This window comes from Tamandua tetradactyla, chromosome X (assembly GCF_023851605.1).
Source record: "Tamandua tetradactyla isolate mTamTet1 chromosome X, mTamTet1.pri, whole genome shotgun sequence".
NCBI lineage: Eukaryota > Metazoa > Chordata > Mammalia > Pilosa > Myrmecophagidae > Tamandua > Tamandua tetradactyla.
The window spans coordinates 41,527,400-41,541,493 of record NC_135353.1 but is presented as its reverse complement, the minus strand read 5'-3'; the positions used below and the strand labels follow the sequence as shown (position 1 = coordinate 41,541,493).

The 14,094-nt window shown below is 38.9% G+C and overlaps 1 protein-coding gene across 10 annotated transcripts in view; it reads left to right on the top strand.

Moving 5' to 3' along the window:
- Window positions 1–1,686: 1,686 nt before the first annotated feature.
- Window positions 1,687–14,094, top strand: part of STAG2 (STAG2 cohesin complex component) — a 194,999-nt gene continuing 182,591 nt past the window's right edge. For 3 of the 10 annotated variants that reach the window (XM_077145994.1, XM_077145997.1, XM_077146000.1), the window contains exon 1: window positions 1,687–1,941. The gene's annotated coding sequence lies outside the window, so the exon portion shown is untranslated. Of the gene's footprint in view, window positions 2,018–2,043; window positions 2,930–2,988; window positions 3,182–14,094 lie in introns of those variants that run through there. The other 7 variants (XM_077145993.1, XM_077145995.1, XM_077145996.1 and 4 more) reach the window with 5 other exon arrangements.

Below are 14,094 nucleotides of genomic sequence, written 5' to 3'. Positions count from 1 at the left end.
TAAAAGAAATGGAAATTTATTTTGAATAGCATTCCACTCCCTGAAGCTTTAGAAGTAAAAGCGTCTCAGACTTTTTTATTTCATTTTATTGATATTTAGATGTTTCTGTTTAACTTTTATTGTTCAGTTGATTAAATATACCACTCTTTTTTTTAAAGTCACAGGGAAAAACTAAGCACAGAGTATGGGAGAAACTAAGACACAGACGTGGAAGTAACATATTTTAGGGGCCAAAAATAATCATTATATTGCATTAGGAAAGAATATTGGGTGAAATCACAATTTACACGGGGCTTGCATTACGTCTCATTTTCAATGTATTATCCTTTTCTATCTGAGAAAATAATTTAATGTTAAAGAGTTTTTAACTAAAAAATAAAATAAACAGAGCTATTAAGTGAACACAATCGTATAAATGTGGGAACTTCTATAACAGCAATGGAAACACTAACAGGCCACTTCTTGTCCTAGGAAAAGAGGCGCTTCAGAGGGGATAGGCCCTCGCCGAGTTTGTCTCGCCCGCTTAGAGAGAGCCCTTAGCGGTGAAAGGTCCAGTACACTGGATTCCAAACAAACACAAAAATAAAAAGGATAATAAAGACTGGAGTTAAGAGGGCTGAAAGGAGCAAAAGGGGTTCTTTCGTACTTCAAGCATCTTGGGGGAGGGGTGGGGGGGAGGCAGGATAAGAGGGAACCTAAATGCCTAACAAAGTTAAGAGGTGGCCTCCACACAGGAAAGCTGTGGGTAAGCGCGGGGGAGGCGCGCAGGATCGGGTAGGTCTCCCCGGATTCCTTCTGCAGAAATTTCGATTTCCCTCCACTTCGCTCCCTCCTGTCCCTTACCCTGAAAGGAGAATAAATTGGCGAAGCGCCGGCCTAGACTAATAGCCCAGTTCACCAAGTCTCCTAGACCTTGGACATATGAGACCACGTTTTTTTTGAAACGGGAACGCTGGATTGCAAAGGAAAAAGAATTTTTTTTTTCCAGTTTCAGGTCTTTCTGGAGGAGAATCAATTCGTTTTCTCTCCGTACCCGAAGCAAAATGCAAAGAAAAACAAAACTCCTCAAACCCTTCAAATCACTTAGGATCAGGTGCCAGAGTTACGCGAGTTAGGTTCTTTTGGTGGAAAGAGGTAGGAGCCACGGTGAAAGGAAGGACCAGGATCGAAGGCCGAGGGGCCCTCGCTGAAGCGTGTCAGAGTTGGGACGTGTAAGGTAAAGCCCGACGGGGTTGCTACCTCGGGGCTGCGCGGGACGAGTCCCCGACTGAGCCCACCTACTGAATTCCCACGGTTCCGCCAGACATTCCTAATGCCCCGCCCCCCCGCCCCCCAAAGAAAGAGGAACCGCGGACTCCCTCAGTCCGCGGCGGAAGCACAGCCAAATGAATAAGTCACGCGCGGGCACGACACCTTGTTTACCCCACTCGGCCGCGCGCCCCAGCGGGCGCCTGTTTGAAGGCGGGTCGGAGACGCTGAACCCGGGAGTCACTCCGCCGCGATTGGCTGATGACTGGGAGGAGGACGCTGAGTGGGAAGGCTGAGAGCCAGGCTTTGCACTGCCAACTCTCAGCCGCTAGATGCCGCTCCCTCCTAACGGTAGTCGGGCGCGGGCTCGTGGCCGACAGATGGCGCCTGCGCGTTCCATTCGCCTCCAAGTCGCCGAAGAGCGAACACCCCAAACAATCCCGAAGCGCCACCAAAAAAAAAAAAAAAAAAAAAAAAACCCGCCGGATCCGACCGCCACTTTCAAAACCCCCCACCGCTCTAGAACCGCGGGAGCTTCCGTCCCTGAGTAGAATTGGAGGGTGTAAAGAAGAGGAAGGGGAAAAATCTTGTACCAGCCCAGGGGTGAAGAAGCCCCCGGCCTGAGAAAGAAGGAAGGAGGAGTGGGGGAGGCGAACAGTCTCGTTCCTGCCTCTGTGTACGCTGAGGGGGGAGGTAAGTTATAAAATGGCGGAGGCGAAGCTTCTAGAAGTTTGGAGGGGCATCCGGAGGGCGCGGGGCCCACCGTGAGGTGTGTATGGTTAAAATAGGGCAGGAAAGAGGTACTGGGAGGGAAAGAAGCTGGGGACTCTATTGCCATTTAATTTCCCCTCTTCTTCCTTTTCCCCATCCGGGGCAGCCATTGAGCGGGTGGCTAAGTCAAGTCAGGGAGTATTCTCCCTCACTCCCGCGTAACCCCCAACCCTCCTTTCTCTCTTCTCCTCCCAGTCGCTACCCCAACACTACCAAGGAACTTCAGTCCCCTTTCTTGCCCACCTCCTACTTCTAGAGTGGCTTTTTACCGCAGGACTCTTTTCTACTATCTTCGCCGAAGATTTTCTCTTCCTTCCCTCGCTCAACTCTCCCTCGGGGCCTCTACGGAGACCACCCCCCCCCATGGGTGGCCCAAAATGGAGAACGCGGAGCAGCGCAAGATGGAGGCTCCGCTTCTCCGTGTTGCATTAGATTTAGGCTCCTTTTCTCCGGAAGGCTCTTAAGCGTAGGAGAGTCGAAATTGGAGGTGGGGTGTAGAGTAAGCCGTAGTCTGGGGAGGAAAGCCGGGAGGCTGTAGTTGGGATACGGGAGAGCGCGGTGTCGTGGTAGAGGAAGGAAGAGAGCAAAATGGTGGTGCTGGGAACCAAGGGGGGAGGGGAGAAAGAGGAGGCTCAGTTGTGTATATTTGGGCCTCGGACCGAGGGAGGCGAGGGAAAATCTACTCTGATCACACCCCTCCCTCGTGCCCCCTCCCTCTCCCTTCTCCTCCTTCCTTTTCTCCCTCCCTCTTCTCCCTCCCTCTCTTCCTCCCTTCCTAGAGAGGGAACAACATTCATGTGACGGGCCCCTCTGCTTCTCCCCCGCCCCATCATCTACAGCGCGTGGTGGGGGAACTGCTTGGGAAAGCGATTGGCATCGATCTCTCCATCCTTTCCGAGGCCCGACTTCGGTCAGTTTTCTTAGGGCAAGAATTTTATAAATAGATTGGGGTCTTGCGGTGTTGGCCCCCCGCGTGTAGACCGTGCCCCGAAGGGGGCCCTGCCTGCTTGGCATGGGAGGAGGGGGGAAGGGCGGGAGTGGAAGGCTGTTTGTTGGGGGGTTTTGGCGCCACTTTTGTTTTAGTTTTAGTGCTGCTTTTCGTTCCCACCCCCACCCGCACTGTCTTTCTCAAGGCACGAACTGAACCTGATCCTTGCCCCAGGTAGGCAGCATCTGCTTTTTCCCTTCACACTTTCATTCTTGCTTGGGGTTGACTTTTTTCCCTCTTCTATCACGTAGGCGGTGATTTTAGGACTGAAAGGGTCGGATGGGCCACGGGAGAGAGAAGGTGTGGGAAACAGCATCAAGTAGTTCCGCAAAACTTTGAGCCCCGTTCCCATTTTCTTCTGGCCTAAATTCGTAAACGTATTGTTGATTTCTGCCTTTTTTTTTCCGTCGATAGAATGCCTTGCTTTACCTTTAGTTGTTAGAAGCTGCTGTACTTTCGACATTTATTTCCCCTCCCACTTGGTGTGTATGTCATTTTATTTTTAATGCTTAATTGTAATGGCTTTTCGGGAGATTTTTCGTGTTGCAGTGTTCAGCTTTAATTTTTAATATTGCATAGTTTCATTTGGTTTGTGAGACTTTTTTTTCGGTGGCCTAGACATTTTTTTTATGTTGTTGACCACCACCCCTTCTCTCTCCCTTTTTTTTCTTGGATGTAGTTTTTAAATTGAGGGTCGTGGTGTTTGGTTAAGTGGTTATATATAGTTTACATGATTCATATAATATGTATTAGAAACTTTTGGTCTGTAGGGTTAGGTTTGAGTAAACGAAAAGCTTGTGTTGATTTGCAGTGGTTCCTTAAAATGCGCGGGCCGCCAATCCGCCCCCCCCCCCCCCCACTCCGCCCTCCCCACCGGTAAAGCCCCATCTTCCCTTCACACTGGAGTGTAAATTCCATACCCCTTTTCTCCCTTGGTCCGCCGTCTTTCACAGCAGCCACACCCTGTATTTGTCTCTGTGGATTGGACTCATTATCAGCTTAATTTAGTGACTCTTAAACCACCATGATGGGACTTGCTTAAGCACGAAGCTTCTTTTCCTGTTTAGTCCTAGTAGTGTCGAAACAGGAATAATCGAGGTTTCTTGATGAAACCTGGTGCGGTCCAACCTCTGCCTTTTTTTCTGTTGTCTTTTTTTTCCTACTCCGGGCTGTTCGCGGTGTCAGCACCGCTGCTGGGGGCGGGGGTGGAGGGGAGAAAGAGTCGGGTTACCGAAGTGCGTCATTCCTGGCTCAAACAGGGCCTGCTCGGGAGCTGCTGGTGTTTGTTACTGTCCTCGCAGCACTTTCCTGCCAACCTTCTCTCTCTGCGTATTGGTTAGGAGCAAAAACAGGAGGCGGTCTCCTAATTCTATCTGGAGCCTCTACGTTGCGTTTGAGGGTATATGTGAACTTATTTTAAAAAAAAAGCCTGGAAAGTGGATACGTTTCTCTTTAATGACATACAATTCACGTAGATTACACATAACTTTCATCTATTTTCCAATGAACACTGGGGCTGATGTAGAACATTTTAAGCCACTTACGTTAAAAATGCCTGGTTTCCTTTCTACATTGATATCAATCTGTAATGAGGGATCAGAAGGACCAGTTGAAGCATAAGTATTCAGCGGCTTTTCAAGTGGTTGAATTGTAATTTTGTGACACATTATGTTTTTTATTTTCCATTTTGAGCTAAGGTGTTATGTGAATGCAAGCTAATTGCAAATGTTTAAGTTCATTTTAATCACATACTCATTTATCCTATTAGATATAAGTTTAAATGTCCTTTGAGTTTTATGGACGTGATTAAAATTCTTAAAGATACTTATTTCTTTGTTTTCAAATGAATTCTTAAGGAAATTTATCACCTAACAAGGAGCTGTGTGGGGTGGTAGTACAGTTACGTTGTTGGATTCTTGACTTAACTTGCTAGTCTTTGATACTTTTGCTATCTTTAGGTTTGCTCACTGTAGTTATTGAGCACAGTGTCTTCCTCTTGTTCTTTTATTGAAGGTATCAGTGGGGGGAGGTGGTTTGGAGGTAGAGATGAAACAGAAGTGGCCTTGAGTTGATGATAGCTGGATGATGTGTACAGGAGGCGTCATTGTACTATTCTATTTTTGTGTGTACTTGAAAATTTCTGTAAAGAAACAAAACTGAAGAAAAATTGCCACGTTATCTTGCAATCTTGGTGTCATGACTTTAGTAAGTTTTTATCTATGTATCAAAAGTATTTGCGTGGCAAACTTAACTTTGTGTGCAAAGAATTGCCCATTGCATGGCATACAAACTTTCACAGAGTATTTGAACTGAACTTGCATAGAATAAGCAACATAAATGCTTTTAAATTAGTTGGAACTTTAAATGTTTATAGTGTAGTAGTCTGAATGCACTCTACTTTTAGTTCCTTTATTAATCCTTCGAAAATAGGAAAATTCCACTTGCAAATTTTGTAAATTCTGCTTGGTATCAATTTCATCAAGTTGTAGTTACAGTGAATCAGTATGAAAGGGATTTACTATTAATAGGAGGGGCTTTGGCAGGTGGAATAAGTGCCAAGTGGAAGATATTGGGGTGCTGTTAGTAGCATTCCTGGTAGGAGGTTTGAGATAGGAGCTGAATTTAGTTTTTGTATTTGGTGTTTATTGAATGGGTAAAGAAGAGGACTGGAAAATAAATGAACTTATTAGCTATTCCTTCTCACTGTGAAATAACTGTAGTGGTATTCTAAGGCATCAGAGACTGGCCATAGTGGGTGAGTAGGCTCTTTTTTTTTTTTTTTAACTGATATGAAAGTGAGTATTTGCATTTAACATGACTTAGACCCCACCCTCCCCTTTTAACAGTCTGGTACTATAACTAGTTGAAAGTTGCTGTGTAAAATATGTTAATGTTTTCTGTTCTGAAAATTCTGACCATGACCCTTCTGCAGTAAAAGAGACTAAAGTTAAAGCCCTCTGTCTCCTTAATTAGTGAATTTGTGAACTACTCCAAAATTCTTTTTAAGGTAAGTAAGTGCCTTACTTTCTGTAATTTTGTGTTCCAGTGTCAGGTTTTTTCTTGAGATTTATTTTTGCATATACGTCAAGTTTCTGAAGAGAATTTGATTTTAGAAAAGCGTGTTGCCTAATTATTTTATCTATTTTTCATAATTTCTAAATATTTACTTATTTTATATTGTATATATTTCTATATACATATATTATTTTGTGTTTACTGTAGCAAAATTCCACCTCATTCTGGGAACAGACATTTCATAATACCTTGTATTCAGCTCTAGAAGGATATTAAGGGAAGACATTACATATTTTGAATTTTTATGCACATGCAAATATAGTTTTAAGTAGGTGATGAGGATTGTGGCATCAGATTTATTTTACTGTGGTGAGGCAATGGCTAAATTAATAAACTATGAGTTTGATAACTTTGAAATCTATTTTGTTAGGATTTTTGAAAGCCCAAACACTCAAACAAGACTTGAATGAAATAAAATTCTACATTCCTTTTTCATTCTTTTCTTTGACCTTACCAACTTCTGTGGTATCCTGAGGACCCATGAATTGAAATGGGTGGGGTGGAGTGTGGGACACGCTAAAGCAGAGGACTAATTTATGCTTTGGGAATATAAGGTTAGATATGAAAATATGCCTCGGACAGTTTATTAATGCTTGTTATCTGCATGCCTAGTACCTCTGGCAGTCATGTGGAAAGGGGATAAATAGTGCATAACATATTCTTTTTGCTTTGGGTTCTTTATAATAGAAAGCTTGAGTTTTCAATGCCACAAGTTAACTTTTGAGTGCAAAATTTACGTTAAATGCATACACTTATCTGTTTATTACATCTCATTGGGATTACAGTGTACTTTTTAGTGTTGTGAATTTTCTTGTGTCTCACAAGCTATTAAGAAATTGGACTTTTATTAGTGCTTTGAAATTGCTAGTGGTACATTATTCAAAGACTTGAACATGACAGTAACTGTATAGTGGAGCACTATTATATACTATTTTGGGAATTGGGGACAACAGCAAAGGAAAGGAATAATCCTAGTTAGCTATAGGTATCAGTATATAATAAAATGCAGCTGACCATTGGAGAGTAAAGAAGGAACTTTGAAGAATAGAGGCTATTAAAAAAGTTTTTTACATTTTTCTTTTGTAATTTTCTACATTTGGTAAACATAATGTATTTAGGACTATTATACTGTCTTTATAAAATATTTCCAGCTATCATAAACGATGGCTATTGCATGTTCTGTGTGGAAAAGATATCTGAGAAAATACAATTGTTAGTTGAATTTTCAATCTTCTGAGTTGCCTGTTTTGTATTTAATTTGACGAAGTTTTATATTTCTTCAGTGTAAATGGTGTTGCTTGATAGAGTTTTAATTTTGGGGTATGTGCATTTTAAAATTGACATTTTTAGCAGCTGTGGTAGTCTGCTACCAGAACTGTTTTTTAAATGCATGCTTGCTTTAGTTCTATCCTTGATAGTAATCAGAAGAAACCAAGAAGTCTTTATGTATGGTTAGCGTAGTCAAGATATTATTGAAATTGTTTTAAACCACCTCCTTCTTGAGAAAAGAAGGATGAATCATGTCAATGGTCTGTTTTTTTTTTTTTAAATTTTAATTAGAAAATACAGACTAGGCTTGGTGAGACAAGCTAGGGAGATTTCTATAAACTGGATAATCATATGTGCAACTTAAAAATAAAATTCCATTTATAAAAAATAAATTATTGTTTAAATTTTGTTGAATGTTATTAGAGGGGGAAAAAGTAAGTCATTTTAAGAAAACTCATGAATAGCATTTACTGTAACAAGATTTGACCTATAATTTTTTAAATCCTCACTTATCCTAACAGACTTCATTTAGCTGCCATTTATGTATTTTTAAATATCAATAGCTAAAAAGTAAAAACAAAAAATAAAAAAAAAAACAACCAAAAAATATCAATAGCTGTGCTATGTGTTTTAACAGATATTGTTTAATTTTCTCAATTACCTGGAACGATAGGTGGTCATTGTCATTTTCCAGGTGGGGAAGTTGTTATTCTCAGAGGTTTTGACTTGTCCCAAATCACATGCTAATAATTAACAACCTGGATTTACATCCAGATTAGCTTGGTCTCAAAATGTTTGTGCTTTTCTGTTAAACTCAGTTGTTTCCCCCAGGTCTTTTGGTTATCTATCACTAGAAAGCGTGCATCATTTTAATTTTACAAAATAAAGTTTTTTTCATGTATAGGACAAGGAAAATGCAGAGGTTTAGACAGATTCAGATAAATTGCTGTCCGATAAAAGGTCTAAATTTTATTTTATACAAATAATCTAAATAAATCTGAGATTGGTTTTGTGTATGCTCATTATGCAGAAGTTTCTGGGACAGTACATTGATTTTTTTTTGAATCATGCTAATGGTTTTAGTTTTCCTTTACATCATTTATGCTTTATCCAAAATGGAGGCTACATGTATCTGTTAATAGTTCCCCAGTCATTCAGTTTGGTTGGGTAGATTTGAAATAATAATTTTGGCAAATCTTTTAATAATTCACTGCTCTGTTTGGTTTTGTAGGGGAATTTTTTGGGTTATTTAATGGAACCTTTAAAATATTCTCTTTCCTTTTAATGTTACTATCTCTTCTGTTTGCTTCTGCTTTCTATTTTAGTTCATCTTTTCATTTTATTAGATTTCTTATTCTTATTTTTATCAGGTGATAAATAGTTAAACCAAAGCCCCAGATTCTTAGGTTTATTAGGGATCAGTATCTTGGTCTCAGTTTTCTTTCCTTTTCCTCTTTTTCTTTTCTGCTTTTCATAAACCATAACTACATGTTTTATATAACCTAAAGAAATGCTGAATGTTGAATATCTGATCTAGGATAAATTAGTAGAGATGAGGTAAAACAAGTGCTAGTGCTTTTCATAGCCACGAGTCAGATGTATATATTTATGCTGTTCTTTCCCTTAAGCTTCTTCCTGTAGGAAATTATCTTTTTTCCAGGTGATAGACAGCAGTCTTCTACCCAGACTGTTTAACGTTGGTTCTTTTCATCTGTATTTTTTTCCTTTTGTATTCCAAGAATACTGAGAACTGGTCTTTCATCACAGAATTATGCCCTAAGACATCCATTGTATGTAATGAATTTATTTCTCTCCTGTAGATCTGTAATGACACTTGATAACTAGTTATGTACCATCCTTGGGAAAATTGAGGAAATTGTCACTCAAATCATTTGCTGTGTTTGGGAGATAGCATGTGAGAAACCCTCGTTGAGAAAGGCTATTAGAATGTTAAGGGACTTTGGTCCTAACGAAAGTTGCTTTCCACAGTCACTTTCCTGCCGGTAACCCTAATATAACCTCTGGTAAAACTTACATATGATAAAGAATACAGTTGATAGCAATACCATCTCTATGTTATAAATTGGTTGGTATTGATTTCAAGCATTAACACTATTCAACTTTTTAAAGAGTCAAATGTAGGAAGATAAATGCACAAATTTATTTGTAAAAAAGAATATTGTGGGAGCATAGTTCATGATACCATCCAAAACCTTTTTAGAAAAAGTCATTGATAGTGACTAACATTAACAGCAGCAATACTAACTGGATTCTTAATATATGCCAGACACTATTATAAATGCTTTACATGTATTAGCTCACTTAATCTTCATAACCCTATGAGGTAAAATGACCAAATAATCTATTGTTTTAACCAGGATATTTTTGAGAGTGAAAGGGGCCCACTAACTGGGTGGGATATTGAAATAATAGGCATAAATGAGGACTGTCCTAGAGAAAATTAAGATGTATGATGACCCTAAATAATAATTCTCTTTTTCAGAAGAGGAATCTGAGGCATAGGGAAGCCAAATAACTTTCCCAATGTTACACATTAGTGATAAGAAGGAATATGAAACCCCTAAGGAGAGTTCTGTGGGCATGAAACTGATTTAGATTTCTTTAAACTGCCAAATTCTGAGAGTTTGTTTGTTTACTTTTACTCTTTTGGAAGGTTTTATTTTTACAGTATTAACAGTAAAAGACCAGCTACAGTGTTTTTTCAAACCCAGTAGAACCTCCAGTTGACTTTTTTTCAAGTGACTCTTAGGCTGGGATGATTTCTATGCCTTACTGCTAAAAAGCAATTTCCCTAAAGTCTTCCTAATTAAAAGAAACTGTTTTTACTGTTTATATCTGAGTTTGTTTTTCTTGCATGCTATTCAGACCCCCCTTATCATTTTCTTAGGAGGAAATGTGAGTTGTATTTATTATTGGTAACTTCTGTAGTGGTTTTGTGTTCTTGGCCTGTTTATGTTTTTGGTGTCCCCCCACCCCTCCAAAAATAATTACTGAATACAAATCCAAACATTTGAAGAAATGATTTCAGTATAATCGTGGATTTACTGTGTTCCAAACTAAAATCTTTGAAGGGGGTGAGAGCTCATTTTAAGAGGACTGAGTTTTGTTTTCATATCTGGATGTTTTAATATTTCAGTGAGTAAGTAATTGTGTGCGGTTTTGCCGTGCTTGTTTACTTCAGGGGTTTTGTTGGTGTTCCATTTTTACAAACATAATTGAGAAGTCATTACGTAGGACCACTCAGTTTTTTAAATTGTCTTTTCTTGAGTTCATTAAATTTATCATTAGAAGTTACAGCTTGAAGGGGGACTGCATCTCTGACCAGATGAAGGAACTTGTGGGCAGCATAGTTACTGTGGTAGACTAAAGGTTATTTTTTTTGGGGGGGGGGACTTGATTTATTATATGATGTGGTTGATTTTAAAATCGTATTGCTGATTCTTAAGCTGAGGCCCATGGGTGAAGTTTGTGATCCCTCTGAAATTATGTACAAAATGTGTAAGTGCATTTCATCAAGTTCTCAAAAAGGTCCATTCATTGTTAAATCAGCTGGTACTTAATGTGCTTTCTAAGAGTGCCTACTAGAGAAGTTGAATATAAAATGGTAAACTAGATTACATAGTCTCTGTCTTCAGGGTGTGTATTAAGTTGGGCTTTATTATACCAAAAGGGTTTACCCCCCTCCCCTTTCTCTCTTTTTTTTTATATGGGCAGGCACTGGGAATCGAACCTGGGTCTCCGGCATGGCAGGCGAGAACTCAGCCTGCTGAGCCATGGTGGCCCACCCTCTCCTTCTCTAAATCTTTTTTCAGCTTTTTTTTTTTTTTTTTTTTTAGTTTTCACATTATGTAATGGGATTACTATGTATTAAAGAACATTAGGCTCAACCTGTAGCTGTCAGTGCAGTTTTTATAGTGTCCTTAATTGAGATTAGTGACAAGTATTTAAAAATAAAGTTTGCTCTGAAAAACTTTAAGGGAAAAATAATAATGAAAGACTGTTAATGTAGCCTTGGAATGCTGCAGTCTTTGGTGGTTTTTAATAAACTATAAGAAAGAGCCCATGATCATCCTATATAACCAGATACTGTTAGCCAAAGTTTGAGACCTTCTAAAATGGTATTATGGTTCTGTGTAAAAGCAAAAGAGGCTATCCACAGTCACTTTTTAATGCCTTTCTTCATTTCGAATTCTAAATGCTTGATTTTAAAGGAATTTGAATTTATACTTGCTTGTATTTGACTTTTTAACCTTGGATTAATTTTTTACTTTTTAACCTTTTTGTTGCAATGTTAGTTTAAAATATCTTTGTAGCAGTATATGGTACTCACTAAATTCATTTCATGTATATGATATATGCGATTTATTAGGTTTGGTATATTTGAAACATTTCCATTTCAGGATTGAGATCTATTTTAATTTTCTAATATAGATCATTTTTCTAGATTTCCATTTTTAGCTTTCTAAACTTTTAATCTTTTCGAAAGCAAGAAGTTTTCCATTCACTAGTGTGTCTACTGCCTGTACCTAATTTGCCAACTTTAGGTGACTAGAATGTTATTACGAAGAACAAGCTTAATTGTCCTCTTATTTTAAAAAGGCTGCTTTTTGGTTTTATGAAATAGTATTAAAGATAGTTAGGAATAAGAATCTTAGAGAATTTTCCTTTGACACTAAAAGAAGTAGAGGAAATGTAGGAAGTATTAGAAAAGTGATAATAAATTTCCTTTGGGATATATCCCTCCCTTTTTCCACCATTCATTCAGGCCAAAAGACATTCCTCAAACTTTACTCCTGGCAGGAGAATTGAGGAAGTGACGGTAGCCATGACTGGCAGGGATGCAGAAGCATGAAGTTCTGTTTTTGAACAGCACACTTGTCAATGGCAAATGATTTTTTTCAGCTCTGAGTGCATGTACTTTTTTGAGTTTTGATTAAATATCAGTGCATAAAGTGCTGTTATTCATTGAAGAATATTCAGTAGTTACATTCATATTTAAGTATTCTAAATATACTTGAAAAATTTCAGAGGGATAATTTAGACAATATGGGATTATATTAGAAAAGATCCTTTAGTTGTAGGGTGTTAGTCCCTGATCCTTTGAAGTTAGACTGAAACAGTTATCAGATTGCTGCAGAAAAATAGCAAACCCAACATGAGAAGTAATTCTATGTGTGTGTGAAGTATATAGTGTTTAAATGTACAATGTTGGGGGAAATATCCAAATTGATCTAACTGTATTGTTTTTTTTAACTTTTTTTATTGTATAATGTAACATATACAAAGCAAAGAAAGAAAAAAGCAATAGTTTTTCAAAGCGCTCTTCAATAAGTAGTTACAGGACAGATCCCACAGTTTGTCATGGGCTACCATACCATCATCTCAGATTTTTCCTTTTAGCTGTTTCAGAACATTGGAGGCTAGAAGGAATATATATATTTTTTATCATCACTTTTTTTGTGAAAAATAACATATACATAAATTTCACCACACAGTACAACAATTAGTTGTAGAACAGATTTCTGAGTTTGGTATGGGTTACAGTTTCACAATTTTAGGTTTTTATTCCTAGCTGCTCTAAGATACTGGAACCTAAAAGACATATCAATATAAAGATTCAGCAATTGTACTCATTTGTTAAACCCTCCCTTCTTTGTATAACTCTACCATCACCTTTGATCTTTGTACCACTCTTTAAGGGTATTTGGGCTATGCCCATTCTAACTTTTTCATGTTGCAAGTGCTGTCAGTAATAAGGGGTGAGGAGAAGGAACTAGCTGATGTTCTGGAAAGGCTGGCCTCTCTAGGTTTCAGGACTTACCTGGTCCAGGGACCCATCTGGAGGTTGTAAGTTTCTGAAAAGTTACCCTAGTGCATGGAACCTTTTGCCCTGGGTGTTCTTTAGGATTGGCTGGAATAGTTTTGGTTGGGGTTTGGCAGGTTATGATAGGTAGCAATGTCTAACTGAAGTTTGTATCAGAGCGACCTCCAGAATAGCCTCTTGACTCTATTTGAACTCTCTCAGCCACTGGTACCTTATTTGTTAAATGTCTTTCCCCCTTTTTTGGTCAGGATGGTATTGTTGATCCTATGGTGTCAGGACCAGACTCATCCCTGGGAGTCATCTCCCACGCCACCAGGGAGACTTTCACCCCTGCGTGTCATGTCCCATGAAGAGGGTGGGCCATGATTTCACTTGCAGAATTAGCCTTAGAGAGAGTGAGGCCACATCTGAGCAACCAAAGAGGTCCTCCAGAGGTGACTTAGGCATATCTATAGGTAGGCTAAGCTTTTCTGCTATGTACATATGCTTCACAAGAGCAAGTCTCAAGATTAAGGGCTTGGCCTATTGACTTGCGTGTCCCTAATGTTTGATCTAACTGTATTGCTAAGTTTTTCAGACTAGGAACTAAATTTTTATCTTGATTCTGAATCCTTATCTCATTTTGCAGTGTATGCTTATACAGGTTCTCAAATGGTAATTGAATTAAAACTTTAGGCTTACTGGAGATGTAATCCTGCATTATAATTACATTATTGGCATTCATATTTAAGAGCTGTATGTTGCAAGAGAAGTAGTCAGATTAAATTTCCTCTAGCTGGCTTTGCAGTAATGATAAAGTTTTCTATATATAGGATACTGTTTACAGCATCTACCTCATGATAATTTGTACTAGGCTCCCTAAAATTGAATTTTTTATTTGTTGCAACAACCCTGTAAG